Source organism: the organism of the source record quoted next, unplaced genomic scaffold, assembly GCF_019419815.1.
Source record: "Pyrus x bretschneideri cultivar Hongxiangsu unplaced genomic scaffold, Pyrus_bretschneideri_v1 Contig20, whole genome shotgun sequence".
In the NCBI taxonomy this organism is placed as follows: Eukaryota; Viridiplantae; Streptophyta; class Magnoliopsida; order Rosales; family Rosaceae; genus Pyrus; species Pyrus x bretschneideri.
In genome coordinates this window covers 6,333,472-6,341,133 of record NW_025999502.1, presented here as the reverse complement: position 1 = coordinate 6,341,133, position 7,662 = coordinate 6,333,472, and the positions used below count along the sequence as shown (strand labels likewise).

Here is a 7,662-nt window from a genome sequence, read left to right as displayed (position 1 = left end):
TTTAATGTTAATATTTTAAAACTTTTAATCAAACAAACGGCAAGTTTTGAATGAATTGTAATATCACTCAGCATAATTTAGTGGCAAGTTGAGCTTCACACAAGTTTTTTTCTCTTAAGGAGGAAGAATGTGAGCTTAGCCTCACAATAAATTAGCAATAATGTGATCCAAATTTACTTTTATCGAGAATCGAATCTAAATCCTCTTGAAATAACAAGTTTTTCTCTTAAAGGAAGCGATAATGTTGGAAAGAAAGCAGAGAAAGCAGAAATGCAGAATCAGAGACTGGGATCAAAGAAACTGAGAAGCCACAAATTTGTAAGGTTGAATCGCAGCACCAAAAACTGTCGAGAAGAGATACAAAGGAATAATAAGATGAAAATGAAGGTCTGAATATGAACAAATCACTGCCCAGATTTACTTGTAATAAGATGAAAACAAAGCTCGTCGGTGAAGTCGTATTTGTGTTCGTCTTTGTCGCTTAGGAACGGTTCAAATTCACCGAACCAATTAATGCTTACAGTACCATTCTCAGTGTCCTCTGCAAGTCCTCTTTCCAGCAGCAGCTCTGCGATCATAGTTATTTTGTTCCTCTTATTGGGTGTTTCAGCAAAACATTTCACTGATACTGTTTCACAAAATGAAACATCAAGATCTGGGCGTATTGCGTTCCTTGTTGCCGCTTAGGAAAGATTCCAACCACCCCAGTCACCGCTGAAGCTCATCGTCACCGACCGTAAAGATCCTTCTCTATCTCTCTCCTCCAGATCTTTCTCTATCGAGTTTTTCACTATATCTTCCATTCTCAAATTTCCAACTCCACAAAACATTTGTTGTTTGACTGGATGGATGAATGGATCACGATCGAGTGCAAGAATTCAAGAGAGAAGGACCTCGAGGAGAGAGATAGAGAAAGAAAAGGAACTTCGCCGGCGGTGAGGATGAGCTTCGGCGGTGACTGGGGGTGTTGGAGTACGTTGTTGTCCGATGTTTATTTGACTGTGTTGTTTTTATTTTTCTTTAATTTTTATAATTAGTAATATATAATAATTATAAAGAAAAAAAATACATACACACATGCATAAAACAAAATATTGCAGAGAAAACCTGATACTTACCACTCTGAGCTTGCTCTTAATTAATCTGATTCGATCAAGAGCTGTCGTCATAGTTGATACTGTAATTGGTGCGAATTCAAGTCCATTGTTTGAGGATTTTATAGGTGATCGATCATCTACCCTCATGACGCTCTTTGAAATGCCCCACCAAAAATCGGATACGGTGTTCAACAAGGATGAGATAGTTTTGGTCATAACATTTTCGCTCTTCGTTTTTTATGGCAGCCGTGAAGGAAAAGTTAGTGGAAGAGAAGGATTGTCAGCCCTTTGTAGACAGGAGAGAATAAAGCCCATGAGGGAGTAGCTATCACCTAATGGTGCAACTTGAATATTACATTATCAGCTGCATTGCTATTTGGGTACTTTATAATATGAATTTCCCACAGTGGTTGGTCATGTGGAAATCCTTTTGTAGCTATGTTTGAGATATAGTCATCAAAATACTCGTCATATGATTCATTTGACAAGTTGGAAGGGAAAATTGGAGTTTTAACATGGTCTTCAAGCTTCACTTCAACCTTTTAATTTCCACCGTTTCTTTCCATTATTTTCAATCTATTTCCAAATTAAATAATTATTGAATTGTTCATAGAATGAATCATGTGAAGAGTACTTCAAAAGAAACATCAAACGTCCCTAGTACTTGGATGTTGTACAATACTTGGTCTAAAACTTATCAAGTTTTGAAATAGCATACGATTTTGCGGCATGTCTTTTTTATTTTACTGACAATGGCATATTATAGACAAAATATGCTCGTGCATTTAGTTCGGTATTTGATTAATATGACAGTGTGTTTGGGTGGCTTTGCCCAAACTGCAATATAACAAGCATAAGGACACTCTTTGGCAACAAGCAGCGTCAACTTCGAAAAGGAATTGACAACAAACCAACTGGTGTCCATACTAGCTTGAATTTTATGCTCAACACCATTAGCGAAGCTACCAAAAATACGTAGTAGACCCAAGAGGGGCCAAGAACACATCATCTTAAAACTAAGATACTCACCAGAAGAGACTCACAAATAACCTCACTGCAGTTTTGGTAGAGTTTCAAATGTGTGACTGTTCTTCAGTGCTACTTTGCATAGAATTTTTGTCTGCGGCATTGGATATCATATTGAGGGCGTTTTCCATGCACAACTTCAACTTTTGTGGATCTATGATGCCTTTTTTCACTGTGAAGGCAAGCTTCACCTTTCCCATATAACTTACGATTGATATGTCAAGTGCCTGCAGGTCCATGTAAATTGTGTTACCTATATATATATATATATATATATATATATATATATATATATATATATCTCTACTATCATTAAGAAAACATAACTCACATATATATAGATAAAAATCAATAAATTCATTTACTCAATGAAGATGCAAACTCATCATAAAAAATGTAAAGTTTTATTTGTTGTTTTCATTTTGCAAAACAATTCTTCGAATATCATTTTCTGAAATGCTACTAGAAGAGCTTTAAACGAACAAGACAATCACAGAAACACCACACAGCCAATCAACCAAACCTTAATTTATTATGTATCTGATTACAGAAACGGACGATGAATATTATTGTTTCCAAAACTTCTGAGACCGTACGTGTGTGCATGATATAGTAGGGGTAATGCTAGGGAGATTAAATTTGGAGACTAAATTTGCAAACTAAATGATGTGTCACCAAAAAAGAATAAGCATGTTTATCAATGTTTAAGTAATAAACCAATCATTAACTTTGATGTCATTTAATTTTTAAAACTGTCAACAAATTTAGTCTTTCTAACATTACTTATATAGTAATATCTGGTTTACCTCAGGTGTCCCAACTACGAAAAAGTACAACCCTTTGATTGGTTGGTTTGCCAAAGACATTTTTTCCACCGGGCCAATCATACTTGTGATCACCACGCTCGAGTTCTTTAATGTGCTATGGATGTATCTTGATGCTGCCTGCACCACCAGTAGCCTTACAATTTTTAGATAAATGTTGTATATATGAAATATCACATGCATTTTCGTATGCTGGTTTGGTGCACATGTTTGGATGGAATGAATATTAAATTAAAAGTACGTTGAAAAAATAATAATAATACAACTATGACCACTGAGAGAATTGAAGATAGATTACTCATGAAGAAAATTTGTTCATTCTAATCCTTCATAAAATAGTAGGATTAGAATGGATGAATTTTCTTCATAGATAATCCTATTCTGATTCATTCCAAATTAAAATCATTAACATCCACCTTCAATATAGCTTAAAATTTGAAAATTCTCCATTTCAATCCAATCATGTATACCAAATGAGTCCTTATTTACTAACCTCGTGGCCTCCAAACTTGTTCAGCATCTCCAATAGCCCACTAGTGAAATAAATAGCTGAAGAATTTCTTTTCTGCTTGATTATTTTGTGTGCATTCCAAACGAAGTCAAGCACATTTGAGAATTCAGTCAACTTGGGAATGGGAACATGCAAGAATGTAAAATGATTTCCCCATGGGCTCTTGCTATTGGGTTTGATCATTTCTTCAATCGACGCATAATTCGCCATGAACCTTGTATTTAGTAAAACCAATGATGTGCTATGCGCTTCCCTTGAGCTTTGGTTCATCTCTTGCATATATAGTCGAGAGCCAAGAAAGATCATCCCAGTAAGAACGTCATTTGTCGTCTGTGACAGTAAATAAGTTAACTGTTTTACAATTTTTTACGAATTTGAAAATATGGTGTTTGGTGATATGCATTTTGTGTGTGTATTTCATTCTATTTTTTGGTTAGTCTCAATAGTTTAAACAATGATATGTAAGAGATTTTTGTAACTAGCCATTAAAAGATCTATATAAAAGTATAATGTATGGGGAATCTAAGGACTCAAAGTCCCCAATTTAACTGTTCACCTTGAGGTTCAACAATATATATCCAGACCATTATGGCGAAATTTATGGATAAATTATGTGTTCTTTTAAAGGATAGTTGAACAAATTTGAGAATTGAGAATCATAGTTTCAGGGCCTCTTCATTAGCTTCAATAGGTAAGATTATACTAGTTAGGAATTTAGGATGAAGTAGGCACATTACTTTGAAAAAAAAAAATAGAAAAAAAAAAGAAAACTAGACAGTTTTAGACTTTCTTTAGTATTTTTAAATGTACTTTAAATTTTTGTGGTTAGTAATAATCAATGCCCACCATGCATGGGGTAGGTTTTTGTTACGGCATTCAGACCTTTTTACGTTTACATTAAGGCATTGAGATTGACTTGCAAGCAGACGGTTAGCATGGCTAAACATATACTCAGTTTAAGTCTTCTGCATGCCCTCATCCTATGAGCGCAGAATAAATTTATATTTAGTTCCGAGAATAAATGGCTTAAATTTAAGCGACAACATATACTTTTGTTTTAAACAGGAGAAGGAAGGTCAAACATAAAAGCGTATTCTCGTATATTATAAAGAAAAAAAATACATACACACATGCATAAACCAAAATATTGCAGAGAAAACAGATACTTACCACTCCGAGTTTGCTCTTAATTAATCTGATTCGATCAAGGGAGATCGTAATCGTTGATATTGTAATTGGCGCGAACTCAAGTCCATTTTTCGAGGATTTTATTGGTGATGGATCATCTTCCCCCCTAAAGCTCTTTGAAATGCCCCACCAAACATCTGATATGGTGCTCAACAAGGATGACATAGTTTTGGTCATAACATTTTCACTCTTCGTTTCTGATGGCAGCAGTGAAGGAAAAAGTTAGTGGAAGAGAAGGATTGTCAGCCCTTTGTAGACAGGAGAGAAGAGCGCCCATGAGAGAGTAGCCATCACCTAATGCATGGTGCAACTTGAATATGAGATTACCAGCTGCATTGCTATTTGGGTACTTTATAACATGAACTTCCCACAGTGGTTTGTCTTGTGGAAATCTTTTAGTAGCTATACTTGAGATATAGTCATCAAAATACTCGTCATAAGATTCATTCGACAAATTGGAAGGGAAGATTGGAGTTTTAAGATGGTCTTCAAGCTTCACTTCAACCTTTTTCCATTGTTTCTTTCCATTTTGTTCAATCTGTTTCCAAATTAAATAAATACTGTTTATGAAAAAGTGCACATCATGTAAAGAATACTTCAAAAAGAAACTTCAAACGTCCCAATAAACTTTTAGCCCACGTACTATACTAATGCAATATAACCATAATGATCTAGTACAATGCTTAGATCTAAAACTTTATCGAGCTTAGAAAATATTTAAATATGTTTTTGTTATATAATTAAAAATTTTAAAATAAAAAAAAAGAAGATGACTGTTCATCATCTTCTTCCCCTTCCCAAAAACCGAACACACAACCCGACTCCTACAGTGACACGGCCATCAACCCAACCCTGTAAAAACACACAATGAAATTGCCATATGCACAGCATTGACCACCTAACCCACCACTCTCTCACCACCAACGTCTTCCTCTTCCTCCTCCTCAGCTCCCAACCTCCTCCCTCCATCAATGAAACCACCACCACCTCCGCTCTCACCCCGTCCGATCTTCTCCAAGCTTAACCACTGTCCTCCCCAACCTACATCTCTCGTTCCGCGATCGTATCGGCGCCGTCGGCTCCAGACAGTCCAATCGGTCGCACCCCGTTCTTGCGATTCTCGTGCTATCCGGCGCCGATAATCCGAACTGAAACCTCTCCGGTGTCGCTCGACCCGAAGGTGCAGTCGACAGGGTGGTGTGGGGCTGTAGTGGTTGCTCGGAATTTTTTAGTAAAATAAAAGTTTTTTATTTAAATATTTTTTGATTCACATGGTAATATTTAATAGATTTGTAGGACTCATTTATGTGTCATATCAGCACTTAACAAAATTCTTAACGAAATTATAATGGAATGATTATATTAATTTGCGACACACACACTTTTAAGGACTACATTTATCGATTTTCAATTTCATGGATCATTTTGATGGGATTGATCAATTTCAGGAATTATTTGTGATAAAAACCCAAAAGAAACTGTATTTGGACCTAAAATCGTTTACTTAGTCAAGAGGAATTTCACTATAAATCTGATGATATTTATATTCACAAGTGATAAATTTTAAGTTAAACTCACTTTGATAGTTTATGCGAAAATTAACATAATTCTCCAACCTTCAACTAAACTATTCAAACAAAATTTGCTTTTGAAAAGTTGTTTAATAAGTAAAAGGAAGGAAACAGAGAGAGAGAGAGAGAGAGAGAGAGAGAGAGAGAGTACCATTACAGAGGAGAAGCGTGGGTTGATGCGCAGGAACACATTCTCGAGCAATGACAAAAATTGAGAGTCATCAATTGGAATTTCATATTCCAAAATAGCAAGAATTGATAGCGATAAAAAGAGCTGTTGAAATAGTGCCCATTAGGGCTCACTGGCTCCAGTTCCTCTTCCCAATCCTCCATCTTGGTTTATGTATGTATACTATTCAAATTATAAACCTTTCATCAGTTTGCACGAATGGCTATGTATTTATAGAATAATGTGACCAACAAAGAGGTCTGATGTCAGAGCATTTTTGTTCACCATTATAATTAGAGAGATTATATTTATACATTCTAAATTACTTCTTTCACACATTTTTAATTTTTTAATATTTTTCTATCAAGTGTTTGTGGTGTGTAGAAAATATTAAAAAAGTAAAAATGTGTTAGAGAAATAATTTGAGGTGTATGAATATAATCTCTCTATAATTATAGCGTATGCTCAGCACATATCTAATCATTTGTCATGTGTTAATTGATATAATTCTAGTCAACTTTCACATTCAAAGTTACTTTTTCAATTTTGAAAAAAAAAAAAAAAAAAAAACTAAAGTTAAGTAAAATGACGCGTGCCAAATTATTAAGTGTATTCTGAGCATATACCATAGTTTATGGTGGTGAGCAAAATACTTCCCTAATTACATATCTCCTCTTCGACAAATTAAAAAAAAAAAAAAACATGTCTCCTTTGTGTCTTTTTTTTATTATTATTTTTAAACTATATTTTACATTAAGAAGAGAGAAAAACTTGTGTAAGGTTCAATTTGTCACTAGATCATGTTGAGTGGTACTACTATATTCAAAACTTACCATGTGTTAAACCAAACTGATGAATAAGTTTAACTTTAAATTAGAAAAAAAAAATTATAACATAATTGATTAGTTAATTACAATCGGAAAACAAAATACTGTCTCAAGTGCACCTCATCCCTCTCCTCGTCCTCACCAACCGACCCCATTATTTTTCTATTTTTAGTTTTAGTTTTGAATAATCATTTTCGGCTTTTAATGTTAATATTTTAAAACTTTTAATCAAACAAAGGGTAAGTTTTAAATGAATTATAGTATTACTTAGCATAATTCAATGGCAAGTTAAATTTCATACAAATTTTTTTCTCTTAAAGAGAAAGAATGTGAATTTAGCCTCAGAATGTGAACTTAGCCTCATAACGTTTTAGTTGAGAATCGAATCTAAATCCTTTTAAAAGAGCAAGCTTTTCTCTTAAGGTAAGCAATAATGTTGGAAAGAAAGC

At 34.4% G+C, this 7,662-nt stretch overlaps 1 pseudogene; it reads right to left on the bottom strand.

Moving 5' to 3' along the window:
- Positions 1–1,817: 1,817 nt before the first annotated feature.
- Positions 1,818–6,708, bottom strand: LOC103928844 (annotated as a pseudogene).
- Positions 6,709–7,662: the final 954 nt, after the last annotated feature.